We start from the raw sequence: 18786 nt of genomic DNA, 5'->3' as shown, positions 1-18786 counted from the left end.
GTTTTTTTTAAAGGGGCACCTGCATTTACACTAAGGGCAACTGCTGAAAATTCAGTGTCCTTCTCCTGTTTAGGTACGTACCTAAATCCAGACTCTGCTGATCATAGTTCTTCTAAGTACTGTACTATTACTACAATGTCTGTGCACCTCCCTGTTTTTAAGATACTTATCTTCACAACATACTATAATGAATAAAAATATATTTCCTTCTATTTTGTGCTTAGAGATGTGATACAGAGCATGCAAATACTTTCCAGATTAGTATATAGTGTATAATCTCTCCCTTGCTCACACTTCTGAGCTGCTTGAAAATGTTCATGGAAATATTTGGATGGACATTTTGTTGTAATGCAGAGCTTTTGTTTTCTCTAATTGTCTTCTGATTTCTCATCTGTTACTACAGTGCTCTGGTGGCACTTTAATGGGCATTCCTGACTTCTCTCAAAATTTGCCTTGCAGCACAAAGGCCACACTGCAAAGTGAAGTTGGCTACAATACATATGAGCATTTCTTTCAGCTAAAGGCATCTGATCTGTACAGTCCTTATTGAAAGAAAGATGGCTTTTGACTCTTGAGTTCATAATGAATTTAAAGAAACAAAAATTGACTATTGCTCAAAGGGTTGGCTTTTCGTTGAGCTGTGGAGACTTTTTAAACTTCCCTATAATTGAACAACAATGTGTCTTTTATTAAGAACACAGAGCAGTTCCTCAGCTGGTGTAAACTGTCAAAATATCCATTGGTTTCAGAGGAACTATGACAACTTGTAAGACTTACAGATTAGTCTCTAATTCTCCAGCTTCTCAAGATATGCAGAACTTAATTACAATCACATCAAAAGCACAAGAAACAGAAAGGCACAGCTGAGTATGGGTCTTTTCAGAGTATTCAAACACATTTGTTAAGAAAAGTCTGTTGATTTGGTTGGTTTTGGTTCTGTTATTACTTGTTTATTTATGTTTAATTACTAAGTAAGTTGCTTTTGACCCAGAATGTGTTAGTGGTTTTGTATGCTCAGAAATGTGGTAATGAAATATGCAGATACTTGGAGCAGAATTTTGAACATCGCAACTCAACTAAGACATTTCTCTTGTACTGGAAGTGCCTAACTTGTGAATTTTTCTTATTTTCCAGGTAGCAGTGGAGAACATGCTACAAGTAGTCTGCTTAAGCATGAAGAACTGATTTGAAACAACAGCAAAAATACTGCAAAATCCTATATGAAAAATAAAATAAATATGCAAAAGTAAGAAATACATTACTACTAGTACTACTTGATACTACCTAGTAGTAGTACTAGGTTAGTACTACTACATACTACTACTTGACTGTTGGCTTTCCCCAGCTAAACAGCTTCTATTAACCTCCCCTGCTGATGTCTGGACACATTTCTTATGCAAATGACTAAGGCAGATCAGCACATATCAGTTTTGTAATGACTTTATCTTAACCTGTCATATCTTTGTGAAATAATGTTGGTGTCCTAGTGTCTCAGTTCCTATAAGCCTTTGGATGTATTTGTCTTTGAGAGAGTGTTGATATAAACTAATATTGAAGTATCTGTTAAACTAACATACATTCATTAACATGTAGCATTAGAGCTGTTCTGCAAATCTCTAATTGCATTACTGTTTTATGTCCTAAGTGCTTACTCAACTATGAATATATAAACTCTAGTCTGTAAGGACTGTCATCAAGATGCTATCAAAGCAAAAAAAGTATGTGTTCCACTCAGTCCAAAGTCTGATCTATATCACTGCTTTCTGAGCTATTGAGTTCACTGTGACACTGACAGAAGGGCTGCCATTGTGCAAGAAGGAAAGCACATCTTTGCATGTCTTTAAAGCCTCTGGGGCTCTTTCCCACTATTTGCCATACTGAGACTTTCCTAGGTTTGGGTTAGGCCTCAAGTCAGCAGAAATGTTCTGTAGGTAAATGGGTGTAGGCCTAGAAAGAAAAAAGCTTTTTCCTGGGCTGCACATTCATGGGGCAGGAGGAGTCTATTGCTAGGTAGGGTTCTGTTCTGCTTAGCTCCACCATAATTTATGTTTGCACCTGTAACACCATGCCAGTGTCTATGGGCCCTTTCCTATCTGGAGTGTTTTCCTGAAGATTGTGCTTGTGGCCTCCCCACTCATCAGCAAGTCAATCTATGTTTAAAAAATCATCAAAAACAGTAGATTAAAAGCAGCACCAAGTCACCCAATGACTGCCTCTCTCAGAAAAGCTCACTACTCGTGCAGCTACCCCTAGAACATAGCTCACTGCAGCACATGTGGAAATTTGCTGTTCTAGAAACTCCAGTAGAGCACCTGTTTTTCCTTTCTGTGAAAGTATGAAGGATCATTTACTCTACTGCTTTCTCCTATACAAGTGATACGGGTTTTCTCAACATCATAGAAATGACCAGAGTGTTTCCTTCTTCCCCAGTCCTGCAGCCAGGCAAACACAGACAATACAAATGCTATCATCCTGGTATGTGTCAGCTATTTCCAGTTCTCCAGTGCCCACTCACAATACAAGTTCAGGGTGATAAAGTGACTTACTTTAACGAGTAACGTGTTTTGTTCAGCATGACTTTGCAGCAGCTCAAGAAACTACTCACAAGATGGCTGTGTAGCATTCTCTTCTGCAACATGGGCTTTAGCAGCCCCACTCACTGCCTTCTGATGGTCTCGTAAGAGAGGGGAACCCTCAAGGGAGTGAGGCAAATCTGAGAGCAAAAGTCCCTACACGAAGGGGTGCCTCACTGTCACAAAAACCAAAAAGCACAAAGATTTGCACTGATTTGGGATTTCCATAAAATAGAAAGAATCCACTATTGGACTGGTCCCAGCTAAGTCACTCTTTTGCTGTGGTCCCTTAGGCCTTTCTGCTTTTTCCCATTCCAAACTTAGTGGAGCTATTTTTTTAAGTAATGAAAGTAAGGGAGAGAACCACAGTGTGCTCAAAGGAAAGGTCTGCAGCTCAGCCATTGGGGAGTCATGTGTATCCTTCTTTCCACTCCATTTTCACTTTAAGGAGCAATTATATAATAAATTACAGTATTATATTGGGAAATAAAGAAGTAATTCATTCTTGCTGCTCTATCACAACACTTGGGACAATGAGAAGATTTATCTCTGTATAATATCATCATTTGGTTGTCATATGCCAGCTGCATAGCTAAGCCTTGGTAGCTTTCTAAGTACAGAGAGAGGAAAGCAGTTATACCACCACAGTGCATTATTTTCTGATGGATAAATCAGCAAGTCAATACTCAAAATAAATTCTTTGAAGACCCAATAGCTAACAGCACACTCTAGAGAACAAGCAGTAAAAACAGTGAAGTTGTAGGGCTGGTAAGCTGGCTGGAGGCACGTGGCTTCTTATAAACAGGAATCCAAAACAGCTGTTTGTAAAGCCTCTATCACATAGAAGAACATCCTCCAGAAAACTGACAGCATACAAATCCTGAAAGTAAGCATTTCTTTCTTGATTACTAAAAATTAAGAAGCTTGAACTCTTGGTTTAAAGTATTAAAAGTATTCAGTGATTTCCCTTTTTTTTTTTTTTTTCATTATTCAGACAGTGGAAGGGTTCATAAAGTAACTTAATTAGACCATAGCTCCAATGGGAGCCCCCTTTAACATGTCTATAGAGGTTCTTTAAATACTGTAATCCACCCTGAATAAAAGGTGAAACTAGGAATGATATTTTCAAAGAAAGAACTACAAAGAGCATTTATCTTTCTCTTTTTAGTTTTCTGTCTTTGCGATCTAGATATCAAGCTTCCATTACATTCTAAGGATGACTTTTTTCTAGGTTAGCTCTCACAAGCTTTGCTTTTTATATACCCTAATTTAAAACTTATATAAAAAAAAAAAAGTCAAAGTGAAAAATCCATTACTAAACCACATTCAAACTGGTATTCTAGTATTACAGTAATAAATGGATGCTGTTGTACAGAGTATTCTGTTTCAGCTTTTAGCAAATATCTTTTATTTTTGAAATCCCATTGTCATTCGTTTCCTGCTTCATCCAGTCCTATAGGAGGAGACCTCACACCTACAAGCTGCTGCTGATAATGCCCTAGCTAGTGTGGGAAATACTGATGTTGAACAGAGCCTCTGTAAATCACTTTTTGTTTTCTTCAATGGCCTTCTCTGTGAATTTCCACCACTCTGAGGCAAGTCCCTGGTACTCCAAATGTTCTTGGTCTTCCGTTCTTAAGTAAATTGATTTGTTTCTAGAGATTATTGGGTGTGTGAATATTCTGCACTTGAAAGGTTTCCAGAATGCTTTGTGCAGCTTTTTACTTTAAGGCTAACAAACAGTATGAGGAAATTATGTTTGTCTTTAGACATTCAAATATAATCGTCTCTCTTAGACACGTAACTCCATTAACTTCGGTGGGATTACTTGAGTAAGCAGAATGAGAACTCTGAGTCCGATGTTTTTGTGTTGCAGTAACCATTAACTGTACACTATTGGATGGTTATCAAACTTTCAAAACTAGATGGGGAACTTGGCACCAAAGCCTCCTAGAATCTCCAGTCTGGCAGAGTGTCTAGCATATGCCAGTACACTGGGAGGGCTCTCTTCATCGCCCTCCTGGAAGGGAGATATGTTGACCTGCATGCGATCATGAAAGCAACCCCAAACCATGAAACCTGAAAGCTCAAACAGGTAGATGGAAATGTTTCCTCTAAGGTCTATTTTTAAGCTGATGCAACTGCGCTTTGCCTTAACATTTAGTAAATGTACAGGGCTGTGCTCAACAAACGGCAGGCTGACAGACTTCAAGGAATTTTAGTCTGACAAAGAAAAATCAAGATCATGATTTTATATTTATATTGCACTGGCATTCTTTAGAAATGTGAAATCTCTCTGCAATGTCTGTAAGGGGAGCAGAGTTAATAAGCTAAAAATGTTTTTAATGTCTAACTGCTATAGATTAATTTTCCTGGAGGTAGGAATTATTTATAGACCTTCAGCACAGCTCTCCTAAATCAGGAGAGAAGCAGAAGGTGTTTTGAGAAGGTGCAGTATAGCAGAGTGTGAAAAATGCACAATGATCGTTGTTCTTTAAGCAATCATCTTTCAGTACAAATTTATTCAATTTTTTTTTTTATTATCATGGGAAGAAAGTAAAGAAAATAATTAAAATGATCAAAGAAAAACATGGATGGAGTAATCTAGAGTGAGAGCACTTCAAGTGAAGAAGCTCTTGATACTTGACTTAACCCTTACACTTCTTTCTTGTGCCTCATTACTTCTCATGCCACTCGTGTTCAATAGGTTACAACTGAACATATTTGTTTCTAACTGTAATAATGTTCTGAAGTTATATCTTCACTCTGCAAACTTCTGGGTGCTTTAGAAATATTATCCAAAATGTTTTTTGCTCACTTATGCCACTGAGGCAACTACTTCATTGCATGCATTTGGATTCAAGTGCTTTAAAAAAAAAACACAAGATGGCAGAAAGGCATACACACTTTGAGCAGTGACTCTGTTAACTGAAATTATCTTATAAAAGCAAAATACCAGTAATAGATATATTTATTACAATATGATATGTAGGCTTGAAAGAAATAGATTAAATGATAGTAGGGTAATTGGTTGATTTTTCTGATGCATAAAGCTTTTATGGTAAAAAGAAAAGCATTTTAAGACAGATATTATGCTAAAAATGTAAAAAGACGAAAGCACAGCAGCATGCTTATTTCAAATCTGTTACATATTGTGCTCCCATAGAGGGCAATATTGTATAAAAGATAGGTTTAAGCTACATATTAGAGATCTGCCAATTCATCTGTGTTGATATACTTTAAGGAAAATTGCTGTTACGATAAATTTGATGCCGCATTTCCCTTTAGTCAGGCTATGACTAATACACATAATAATGCACACAAAACCACATAACAGAACCTCGTTAAAGATGAAGGAAATTAATTTTGTAGATTACCAAATTGTAGGTTGTAAAGTATAAACTATCACATTTTGGCTCACATTTTCTGTTCAGTAACTGAGTCACAGTAATACTCTCTTAAAGTTGATTGAGCATATCCGTAAGAAAATGCACCTAAGTTTGTGAAGTCAGTTCTGGGTACAGCCTTTGTCTATAGATGTGTCTGGAATATTCTGAAATCATCCACATTTCTGTACTGCTTCTCGTATACTTTTTCCTGTGAAATGCACGTGTGAATATACCATCATGTTTTAATTTACTCTTGTACTTTTCTGCTTTTCACATGTTGTCAACATGGCACCCTGGACTTCATTTCTTCTCAGGCTCTTCAACAGATAAAGCATAGAAAGAACTATGCCCCTTTAAAATAACATCATATATTTACTTTTTATCCTAACCTTATTTACCTGCTTCCTTAGAGCTACTGAGTTGTGTCAATAAGTTATTCACAGTGTCAGTTCTGGCTTTAATTTCATGGATAGTGATCATAGAATCACAGACTCACAGAATCATAGAATGGCCTGGGTTGAAAAGGACCACAATGATCATTGAGTTTCAACCCCCCTGCTGTGTGCAGGGTCACCAACCACCAGAGCAGGCTGCCCAGAGCCACATCCAGCCTGGCCTTGAATGCCTCCAGGGATGGGGCATCCACAACCTCCTTGGGCAACCTGTTCCAATGTGTCACCACCCTCTGTGTGAAAAACTTACTCCTAATATCTAACCTAAACCTCCCCTGTCTTAGTTTAAAACCATTCCTCCTTGTCCTATCACTATCCACCCTTCTATACAGCCCTCCTCTTTATACACTCCCTTCAAAGGACAGTGCTCCTTCCAGGGAAGCAAGAGCCTTGCGGTCACACCTCTACAATTCTAAGAATTATGTGTTCCCACTGTTTCAGATAATATTCTTTCAAACAATGACATTAAAATTTGTATGAAGAAAAATCCTTTACAGATGTCTTTAAAAGATTCAGTCAGATTAGAGATGACTGATTAAATCTCAAAAGTGGTAAATTCCTAGATTTTCACTGAAATCAGATTAGTTGATATACCAGTGAAGGCCCCCTGAACTAAATATTAATAATTGTACACTGTTGTACACTGTTTACTTTCACATATCCATTAAAGATGAAGTTTGCTTAATGAGAAATATTTGCTTAAGACTTAGGGGTCATTTCTTGCACATCATTGCACTTGTCTGGTTTTAGGCAGAGAATGAGCTGTGTTCTTTGAAATGTGTGCAGGTCACTTTGGGTCAGGTTTCTGTATTTTTGTGAATATTACCACGTATCTCCTTCTAAGAGTAATACCATTGGCTGAGACTAACGCTTGAGATGAGTATACCTCAGGTCCTTTGATCATGCAGATGGAAAAGCCTTTTGGAAGTTGCTGTGTTGCACACTCAATTCTGTTCATGAGTTTGCTTCTAGCTGAGCTCATGGTGGGGAAAAGTGGACCCTTGGGTCTTGACTCAGCATTAGATCCCTGTAGAGCTGAGCTGCCATGGAGAAATGCACGCAATGCACACTGTGGTCCTAGCACAGATGGGCCCACAAAAAGGACTTCAAGGAAAAAAGATGCTTCTCAGACGTGAGAAAAGATATTGGAATTTGAAGCTGCTTCAAATTAGTAAATGTGAACGAATGTGTTTTTTCCCCCATATTATCTCATATAATCACTGTATTTAAACAAATCAGATCTTATTTTGATTTACACATATATTATTTATATATATTCATTTCACATATATTTTAGTGGTGAAGTTTAGTAATGACAATCACCATAAATGCTATTCTCACATCATAGTTCAGTCAGCGGCACTACTTGTTTCCTTAACTGTTTGCCATCCTTAGTGGGCCAGGGAGGCTTGCAGCAAAGTTTCTCACTGCTGCCATCTCAGAAACCTCCAAGGATTAGGAAAGAAAGGCAACCAGCAGGGACAGATACAGATGCAGTTTTTCAGCCCATTGCATATGTTTCAGTGCTCCAGCAGGGATGTGAAAGGCTCTTTCCATCTGCCAAAGAACTGTAACAAAACAAGGGAAAACATAACGTGTATTTTAGGTATATCTGGTATGATCCCATTGGATACAGCAGCTCGTTGAAGCTATAAAAACAGCTATTTGCTACTTTTCTCTAGACGTATCTGACTTAGCAAGGTGAAGCCTCTGACCTCCTTAGTGAGAGCATATAAAAGAAAAAAGGAGGAATCCTGATGCCTGTTATGCAATGACACCTGATGGCCAAGCAACTGGCTTTTGCAAGGAGATGGAACTAGCAAAAAAGTTGGATAGATCATGCAGGCTAGATGCAAAATACGGGGTGAGCATTGATTGTACGGTCAGAGCTCACTGGGGATGATGTGGCCTCATGTAGGGCACCTTAAACGATGTCGGGATACAGAGTCATTGCCATGTGCAAGAGAAGTCTACTGACAAATGCAGGGAAGGCAAGTCTGAGGTAATTTTCACCTGTGACAAAATCTCACAGAATGTTCAAGGAAAAGATATAAAGGAAACTATTAAATAGTATTTAAATGGTATTTAGTGTCATTAATGCTTGCAACATTGAATGAAACAGATTATAAAATGTCTTCCATCCTTCTCCCTCCCCTCCCTCCCTTCCTCTCTCCCTCTTCATATAACAGCTCTGAAGTCCCAGGAATCTTTTTTTTTTTTTTTTTTTTTTTTTCCCTCTCATGTTAAGTACCAAGATTAATCCAAATGCCAGTTCCTAATAGCTCGCATGTACCCAAGAGGTACAGTCAGGAGTGACAAAAACTCTTTATCCAGAACTGAGCTACTAAATATTTTGGCAAGCACTTTTTTTTTTTTTTTTTTTTTTTTTTCCCCTATATATTAGCTTTTCCATCCAGATTCCATATCTGAAGCCTGCTCTCCACCCAGGGGTCCAGATGCAGCTGTAGATGCTTTCCCTCTGCTGCCCTGGGACTGTGTGCAGGCACATGGCAGCCTCTAGAGCCACATGGCTTATCTTCTCCACTGCTTTGGCAATCTGGAAAAGGTTGGAAAGAGCAGATTGTAGCTCTCTGTAATAGGCTCTGAATGTAGACTCAGCAAAAGCTGAGAATTATGGGAAAGTTGGAGTTAGTAGAAGGCTCAATGTTTTGTAGATGACAATTTTCAGCTCTCAACTAAATCATTCTTAGATAGTGTTTTTCTGTGCTTCTGTGAAGTTTTTCTCTCATTATTTACATGTTCAATGATTATTTAAAAGTCAGTGAATGACACTTGGTGGCCATACCTCTATATTATCTTCGTGTAATATATGTAGTATAGCAATGAAGCATTTCTATACAATGCTGCATCACATCTTGGAGCTGAATATTTTCTGTGTTCCTGATATATTATCAGTCATGGGTTGAATAACTTCCTTGTTTCAACTCTTAGAAATGTAGTAGCGAAAACGAGTATTTCAGATCACTCTGTCTATGGGGCGATACAGTAACGTCTTACATTAAAAATAACAAATCAAAAATGTATTCTAGTGAGTTTGGTTGATGCTTTCTAAAACTATGTGCCTCTGTGGTCACATGGCGGGGAGAAAGGAAGACTGATATTTGCTTTCCAATTATAATTTCTGTTCTACTTAGGGATAAATTCAGGCCTGGCATTTCAAATGCAATGTCAATAATTGAACTGCATCCAATTTCACTGGATTTTAACATGGATTTAACAGAATCACACCTTACTACTGAGCAACAGGTAGTTCTTGTGTTCAACTGTCTGGGAGAAAAAGAGCAAACTTTGTTTCAAATCTCTCAATTTCAATTTTCTTTCTTTCTTTCCTCTTAGCTTGCTAAAAATGATATGAATCAAAAAGGGCCTGCTGTTTTTTTTTTCTTTTTTCGGATTCTGCTTCAATGGACTGAAGTCAGTTGTTCCCTCCGTACTTTAGGCTGTGCCATAGTCACTTTCTGAACTTCTTTCCTTTATCCTTCTTTTTAAGAGTTAGATGGAAAATGTGCTAATCTATGAGAAAATCTCAAAGACTAATTAAATATATGAAATCATTCCCCTCTTGACAGAAAGCAGATTTTACTGAATTCTAGCTAAACAAATTATCCATTTTACTGAGATAGATTTCATTTGAAAAATAAATAAGTTAATAATAAATCTTATGATAGGAAACTCCAGCTTTAACTATAGAACTGGTTCTATCCACTACACTTGAGAAAAAAATATAAAGAGTTCACAATTTAGCAGCGCATTATTCAGTAATCAGGAATTCTCCAAGAATCTTTCAATTGCTCTTATTATTTTACTGCAAATTAGTCATCAGTAAAGACATTCCAATACAATCTGTATATGCAAACAAAAATGGGTCAGTTACATGTTTAGAAAAACTGTATAAGTCATAAATAAGAACATTAATTATGGCAGTGGATCTCTCTTTGATTAGGTCTGAGTGAGGCATAGAGTAAGGATATTAGTATTTTCTTCAGAGCTCTGCTCTGCATATCTGTAGTCAATTTACATAACTTCTGGGCTTTGGATAACCCTGCTGTAACACGGACATAAGAATTTTAGGTCCATTTTGTAAAGCTCACTAATCTTAAAAGCTTTGCACAGCTTGGCGTGTGATATTACAGCAAAACTTTCACAACACGTGAAATGCTGCCAACAGAGTTAGAGTTGGAAGAGGCAAACTGAAAGAGAGATTGAGTTACTAATGAAAAAATACATAGCAAAGTGTGTAATGTGCATATAGTTGTGCAGAAGAGTCACTGAAGTTATAAGTTTTTTTATTGTTGTTTTTTTAAATGTCATAGCAGATATCTGCTTCACAATGACAGGATAGTCAAAGGGCTGGACAACATCTACTATGACAAAAGGTTGAAGGAGCTGAGTTTGTTTAGCATGGAGAAGAGATGGCTTCATGGAGTCCTTGCTGTGGCCTTCCAGTAATTGAAGGGAGCTTACAAGCAGGAGGAGGACTGAATTTTTACACAGTCTGATACTGATTAGACGAAGGGGAATGGCTTTAAAGTAAAAGAGAAGTGATTTAGGTTGGGAAGAAATTCTTTGCTCAGAGGGTATGGTCACAGGCTGCCCAGAGAAGCTGTGGAATGCCCCATCCCTGGAGGCACACAAGGCTGGGTTGGATGGGGCCCTGGGCAGCCTGATCTGATAGGTGACAACTCTGTCCATGGCAGGGGATTGGAAATGAATGTGCCTTAAGGTCACTTCCAACCTCAGTTATTCTGTGATTGTATGATAAAATATGTTAAAAGATTTCTCATTTTTATTTGCTGTTCATAGAAAATCAGGGCTGGAAAAAATTGGAGGGAAAGCCTAATATTTGTACTTACGGTGTAAGAACATTGAGTTATTTCAATTCTGTGTGAGTCTTAGGGCAGAAAATCATTTGGGCCATTCCTGAAGTTTTCCATCCTGTCTCGTAGCCCCATCAGAGAGAGGAAACCATCTGACCTCACTTTTGCATTGCAGCCTTTACCCAACCAGTCCAACTGTACTGCGCAGTGGCAAAGGCAGCAGGGGACACAAGGACGCGGTAGCCCCAAAGGAGCCCTGAACACTTCTTGTTCCAGCTGGGAGGGAAATTGCATGGGGTTGAGCATGGCAAGCTGTCAGCTCTTCATCTACACATCCTGGTGGTTGGAAGCTGTCCAGCTCATAGACACGGGAAGTCATCATGTTAGTGATCATGAGGGCCATTCAGTCATTTCCTTCTTTTTAATGGTAATCTTTATCTTTTATGGACGCTGCAATATGTCTGACAGAGATCCAGCTTCCAAGAACAAGTCCCTTTAGCTTTTCACATTCCCTCATTAACAAGGAGTATAGAGGAGACCAAAAATCATACAATTTGAGAACAGAAACATCAAGATACTTCAAATATGTTGGAAACAAACCGGCACAATTGTAAAATCTGCAAAGGCATATTTGAAGCTAGTTTCTTGTTACATGTTTAGGGGCGTTCTAGTGTATGTTTGGGAGGCTCACAGCTTGGAAGGCAGAATGGGTGCAAATACAGATAAATGTGATGAAAAATCAATTGCCATTAACTGAAGTGGAGATAGTGAAATACTAGTTTGGTAGAAATTGTTTCATTTCAGGGTAAATCACAGTCAGAGGGGTGCACCTGGTGCAGTATACTGTATGAGTCAAAAGCCTTTAGTATCTGTTACAGCTAAAATATTGGCAAGAAAATTCACCCTAATTAAAATCATAATAGAGAATGTAAAAGGATGTCAGATTAAATACAGAAGGATTAAAGAAACAATTAAAAAATCTTCATTGATTGTTCTCTATAGCTTTTCTTATTATGTGGCTATGTAGACACACGCAGAGTAGATGTTACTAGAAAGGATGCTATTAAATTCAGCATTTCATATCTACTTTTCCAGACACCAAGAACTTGTAAAGCAAAGATGCAAATCTGAGGTGAGTCACAGCCTTACACTCAGACAAAAGCCTCACAATCAGGCAAAACCAGTGACATGCCAAGACACAGAACTCTCAGTCCCTCTGCTGTCCAGAGTTCACAAACATCCCTAAAAGAAAAAATCAGAGAAGTCTGTGCTGGGAGTTCTTTGGTGTGATCACTAAAATTTTCCTGAGTCAGCAGCCAAAAGTGAGTTTATTTTCATGCCTATTGTACGAATCAATTCAGCATTGCATCAAAATCCAGTTCAATTTCAAGGAAATGCTATTTTCTTTTAAAAGCTAAATGAATTTCTCATCATTCAAAACATTGCCAGCACTTTGCAGGTGACCGCAGAATACCTACAGAAAACAGCCTTACTTAATTGTAATTCAGAAGCTCCACAGAGCTTCCTGTGCTGAGAGGATGAAACAAACAGTCAGCTGAAATAGAAACAGGTGTTTCAAAGCCAGCAAGAAGATATGAACATGAAAGCTCTGCTATTAGAAAGCAAAAAGCTCATTTTCTCAGTGTTTAAACTTACTTTTTTTGTGGTTGCTATGCTACCATCTCTGCGCTTACTTTATGGCACTTTGAGCCATAGAAAAAAAAAAATACTTTTTTTTTTGAAAAACAGGCCTGAATTGAAAACAAATGTGAGACCACCCTATAAAGTTTTTATAGCTTGTAAAACCTGAGATTCAGCAAAATTTAAATGGGTCAGTCTGAGGAATTGTCTCACCATTTGCTTGCCAGCCCTCTGGACCATTTCTATTTTTTCAGTGCTTTTTAAGTATTATGTCTTTTACTAAGCTGATACCACCATCATTAGCATTACTTGTTTCAGGATATAAGCAAGTTGCAGCTACTGATAACAATAATAGCTGTCAAACACTTTAATATACATGAAAACTGAGCTAACTCTCAGTAAAAATAAAATTTGCATAATAGGAAAAAAATAGCCTGCATTCAGATGATATAGCACAAGAGCGCTAGGCAAGTACTGCGGCATTCAAAAAAGCAGGAAGTCAATACTAGGAAAATGGGCTAAAGATACTCAAGGCTTTAATATGTATGTTGGTGAGATACGAAATATGGGAAAGAAAAGAGCACCCTTTGGACAGCCAGGAAATGCTGTCAGCTACGACCGTGAAATTGTAATGATAGATTCCTTTCATGGACATGTTTCCAATAACTCATTTAGGGAAATTAAAAGCAATCAGCCCTGCAGAGAAGGACTTGGGGTTCCTGATGGACAAAAAGCTGGGCACGAGCCAGTAGAATCCTCTCGCATCCTGGAAGGCCAACAGTGTCCTGGGCTGCATCAACAGAGGGGTGGCAGCAGGGAAGGGATAGCATTGTCCCCTTTGCTCTGCACTCACAGGGCCCCATCTGGAGTACTGTGTCCAGGCCTGGGCACCCTGTACAGGAAGGATGCGGAGCTGATGGAGTGGGTGCAGAAGAGGGACACACAGATGATTAGTGGGCTGGAGTACCTCTCCTATGAAGAAAGGTTGAGGGAGCTGGGATTGTTCAGCTTGGAGAAGTGATAGCTCTGAGGAGACCTCATTGTGGCCTCCCAGTACTTAAAGGGAGTTTACAGGCAGGAGGAGGGGCAACTTTTTACACGATCTGATAGTGAAAAGATGAAAGGGAATGGCTTTAACTAAAAGAGAAGAGAATTAGGTTAGACGGTAGGAAGAAATTTTTTACTGAGAGGGTGGTGAGGAACTGGCACAGGCTGCCCAGAGAGGCTGTGGCTGTCCCATCCCTGAAGACATTCAAGGCCAGGTTGGATGGGGCCCTGGGCAGCCTGATCTGGTGGGTGGCAGCCCTACCCATGGCAGAGGGTTGGAACTGGATGATCTTTAAAGTCCCCTCCAACCTCAGCCATTCTATGATTCAGTACAAGAAGAGAAGGAGGGAGAGCTGCTTGTGAGACAGTGAATCCCACATGAGGGGTACTGGTAGAAAAAGGCTTGAGTGATGAGGCTGAGGAGGACTCAGTACAAGGGGATGAAGCTCATAACGAGCATGGGCACATCTCAGGAAACACAGTACAGCCCCAGTGCTGGTGGCATGCTGCCAGCTCACTTCCACCTGCTCTCATAGTATTCTGGGATTTAACACACTCAAAATGGAGCAAGGGGAAGCAAAGCGAATCCTATTGTATAATATGGAAAACATGAAACATCATTTTGCAGTACCAGATAGCAGAATAGTGGACTCCATAATCTGTATTTCGTATTTCTAATTTCATCATTCAGTGATTGTTTCTGTGAAGAGAAAATAAAGAATATTGCATACTGATGGATGCATCTCAGTTCTCTCTGTCTACCTTTAAAGAATCATTTCCTCAGGGGGAAATTGTCATGCTGAAAGTCCTTTTTCTTTTTTCTGCATTTTTTTACACAGCTGTGTGCATACACTTATTTGTATTTGGGATTATTAATTCCTCTTTTTGCCTTTGAATGTCTTCTCCATTGTGATTCTTCAGTTCATCAAGTGGATGTGCTATTTATCATATGGCTGTCAATTCCATGCCCCACACTGAAGCAATAAGTAAGGGATGTACTTGTCTATAAATATGTAAGTCTATTAACAGTAAAGATGGCAAGGAATTATTGAGTACCTAAAAGATGTAATGGACTGTAACAAGAAAAAATAAAAGTCATGTTATGCATTAGGAAAAAAAGGGAGGGTCAGTTCTACAATAGAATAATTTATCTAGAGAAAGTTGTTATGGTACCATCACTGCAGAGGTGATGATGTGAATATTAGATAAGTTACATGAGAAAATATCAGAGTATTGAAAAATAAAGCTGTAGTAAGCATTCTGTAGAAAATAGTAATGCAGTGATGAGCAGCCGGAAGGGAGTGTTTCTTTTCCATGCATCCTATTTAGGAGTCTGCTTTTGTGACATTAGCAGTTGTTAGCAGCAATGGGAAAGGAGGCAGAACAAACTGATCTAGGCGGCCCTTTCAGCTTTAACATCTATAGGATTCATTCAGCTTCCTCTTGGCACAGGATTGAGTTCACCCTACTCTGATTTATATATATCCAAAGTTTTTATTTTCGTACTCTTGCACAGAGGGGAGAAATACTACAGCCTGACAAGAACTTTAGAATGTTACTTCCCATTTGAAGAAGCGCATTCTTGCTGTTGTCACTCAGTATGGCTTATTTTCTGCCCACTGGCCATGAGTGCATTAAACACTCAGTAATGGTTATATCAGTAATAAATAATTATGGTAAGCTGCAATATATGCTGTGCAAAGACTTTTAGCAATCATAAAGCTTACTTCTGCACTGGCAGATTTCTGCACTGTGGAATTACAAGGATTTACTGTACTGGAAAGAAAAAGTTGTCTGCTGATAAGATCACATATCAAAAATATGCAAAAAAAGTTTCCTTTGCATTTCACTAAGGCAGAGACTGCATTCATTTTCTGCATCCTGATCTAGAGACCTGAAAAGTATAGCTATGCCAATATGGAAGGTGCCTCACCACTCTGCTTTCCTCATATTCAGTCACATAAGACCATCATCTACTTATTCCATTCATAAAGCACAAAGAGGAGAGGAGTCATTTTTATATAGGATCGGAGTGCGCTTCCAACTGAGATTGGTGTGCAGTCTTTGGTGTTTGCTCATCTCTGGAAAACTTTGAAAAAGTCAGGCAGGAATAAAACCTGGCCTCTCTCTGTTACTCCCAATATGCACAGTGAGCCAAATGGGGAAAGGAGTGGGAGGTGGCAGAGAGGCAGTGTGTCCCTCTGCCTTTCTTGCACAGCCTTGTAGATTACACGTTCTTCCCCAGGGTGAATGTTTTACCAAGACACTAACAGAAACCATTTTCTTGAGGTGGAAGAGGAATGTGTTCTAATTCAGGTTTCAGCAGTATAAATGGAATAAAAGGGAAGGATGATTTTCTTCCTCTACTCCTATTACAACTCTAATTTCTGGGAAAAGCAGAGGTTTGGTTACGGGGGAAGAATTTATGTGGTCACTGCTTCGTTGAGTATGGTGCATGGAAAAGGGGGGGAATGCCCTGCAGATTTCGATCTCTTTGTGCTTTCCAGATTTACCCTGAGAAAATTAAACAGCAGTTATGTGTCCGGTGCAGATAGACACATCTAAGATATTTAATTTCCTACAACTGCAAGGCAGCAGGTGTGGATAAATGTTGTTATTCTTTGTTTATTTCTTGATTTCAGTCTTTATTTTTCCCAGAAGACCTTTCTTTTGTGTTTTATTTTCCTCAGTGATACACAGTATTTTGTAAACTTTATCTGCGCAAAGCATATCACACTCCCTGTTCCACTTTGCAACGCAAATATATTTCTCTCCTCTTTTAAAACTTAGCCAAGAATGTGTATACTGTGGGGCCCTTACATACTGACCTTTACATCTTATCTCCTCACTCACTTCTCTCTACTCTTTAAACTCTCTGCTGGCTTATTACTTTATTATACATTCCTTTCAAGTTTATTCAGGTTTCTCAGATTTCTTCCCAAGCATCCTGTGGAAAAGCCCAGAGAAATAGGTCTCAAACTTAATTTGTTCTGTAACTGGCCACACATTTATGCTTGAGACTCCTTTCTCACTTTTGCCTTTTCCCTATTCTTGACCCCAGGTTGTAGAGTTGCTGCTTTTCAGGTGACTCAGTTGTTTTCCAAACTCTCTATTCCCGCTCTGTCCAAACCCTTAGTACTAGTGAATTCAGGCAGGTGATCTCATGACACTTTCACTGCGTACTTATACCTTGTGGTTTCTCTGGAAACAAAACTGCTACTTATTTGGTGCTCTTCAAGAAAATGCCTTCCTGCATAGAGCAATGTATGGGTAATTATTTAGCGGCAAAATGCTGCCACAGGCAGCAATGCTGCTGTGCTGGCCTGAGGAGGCTACACACAAGTAAACTTCTCTCCCTGAAAGCCAGGCTGCTTTCCTGTGGAGATGCTGATGTTTAAGATGTAAGAAATTTAAGAAATGGTAAACCATGCAGAAATGGAATACAAATGAGGGATGAATACAGCAGCCACCAGGTCTGCACCACAACAGAGTGTGTAAGCAGAGGCATTGCCAAGCCTTTTTTGGTGAGACACACATTTAAAGGCATTTTAAAAGTTTTATTTTCTGAACCAGTAAGATTTCAAATGGAATATCTACCCTCTCATTTTGCCATTTTTCTGAGACCATAAACTAATCATAGAATTGTAGAATAGCTTAAGTTGGAGGGGACCTTAGAGCCCACCCAGTTCCAACCTCCTGCCATGGCCCAGGTTGCCCCCCACCAGAACAACCTGCCCAGGTCTCCATCCAACCTGGCCTTGAACACCTCTAGGAATGGGGAATCCACAGCTTCTCTGGGCAGCCTGTTTTCTCCCTCCATTGACTATTATTAGGTACCTCGCTAAAGCTATCAATACAGCATCTCTATGACAAAGTAATCATGCTACCGGCTAAAATGTTACTTCAGTCAACTGCACTGTCTGCAATACTATGGTGCTACATAAAGTGGCAGCTGCCATTCAAAGCCCATTGCAGGGCAGAGCCTGAGGACTGGTGTGCAGTCTGCTGCTCTGCCTGCTTACAGGTCGCTCTTCCCTGGGCTGAAAGCCTGGCTGAGGTGCATATGACAGCTGAACACAGCCTACTCATTCAGGCTCTGCGCAGGTCAGGAAACTTGCCAAAATGTCCACATAGACATTACGAGGGAGTTGAAGGAGGCAGATATGACAGCTTCCATCTACGTGTTCCTTAACTGCAGTCTCTGCAAGTAGGTGTAAATTGCCTACATTTTAAGAACACTTTCTTGTTTTCATTGACGTGCCAGTGAATTTCTGGCAGTTTTCTCAAACATGATAATTTTGCATAAAAAGGCCCTTCAAGGGAACTTGCACATCAAATGCAGCCTAATGCAATGTTCAAAAATCCATTTGGCCTTTATCATCCTTTTTGTTCTGTGCTGTGATGCGTGTCCTGAGAGCATTGGCCAGATTTATGGTGCTGCAGTCCCAGTAAGTGTAACTAATGCCTGATTTAATTGCTTTATACATTGTTCCCCCTTTAATTCTGTATCACATCCCTCTAGGCTGAAGCACAGCATCTTATTCCGACTCAGTGCTGAAATGAGCTTACAGTCCTTGCATGTTTTACTTCCACCACACTTCAGACCTCTTCCTCTGTCAGTTGCCTTCAACAGTAGCATACATGATAAGGATTTGACTTTTTGTTCCTAGGCTTATTTTACGTTACTCCACTCTGCATGGAATATGCCCAGGCCAGACCCATAGTTATCAAAGTGCTTCTAAATCTCATGGTGTTGTTCCTATTTTTCTTCATGATAACGTTAGTCTAATTTTGAATGAACTCGAAGTCTTGTCTTCGTTACAGTCATCTCAGCAGAGAGCAGCAA

At 39.2% G+C, this 18786-nt stretch overlaps 1 protein-coding gene and 1 long non-coding RNA gene across 3 annotated transcripts in view; one reads left to right on the top strand and one right to left on the bottom strand.

Moving 5' to 3' along the window:
* The window catches only part of LOC112532302, a 154182-nt gene extending 147641 nt beyond the window's left edge, over window positions 1-6541 (top strand). Inside the window, exon 4 of the long non-coding RNA XR_005859253.2 lies at window positions 1135-6541. This is a non-coding gene — a long non-coding RNA (uncharacterized LOC112532302). The remainder of the gene's footprint in view (window positions 1-1134) is intronic.
* Window positions 1-18786, bottom strand: part of NDST4 (N-deacetylase and N-sulfotransferase 4) — a 160661-nt gene that overhangs the window by 111106 nt on the left and 30769 nt on the right. The gene's annotated exons all lie outside the window — the stretch shown is intronic.

The sequence above is a fragment of the Gallus gallus genome, chromosome 4 (assembly GCF_016699485.2).
Source record: "Gallus gallus isolate bGalGal1 chromosome 4, bGalGal1.mat.broiler.GRCg7b, whole genome shotgun sequence".
NCBI lineage: Eukaryota > Metazoa > Chordata > Aves > Galliformes > Phasianidae > Gallus > Gallus gallus.
Note: the sequence above shows the minus strand (reverse complement) of the source record. Positions and strands in the feature narration are given on the sequence as shown.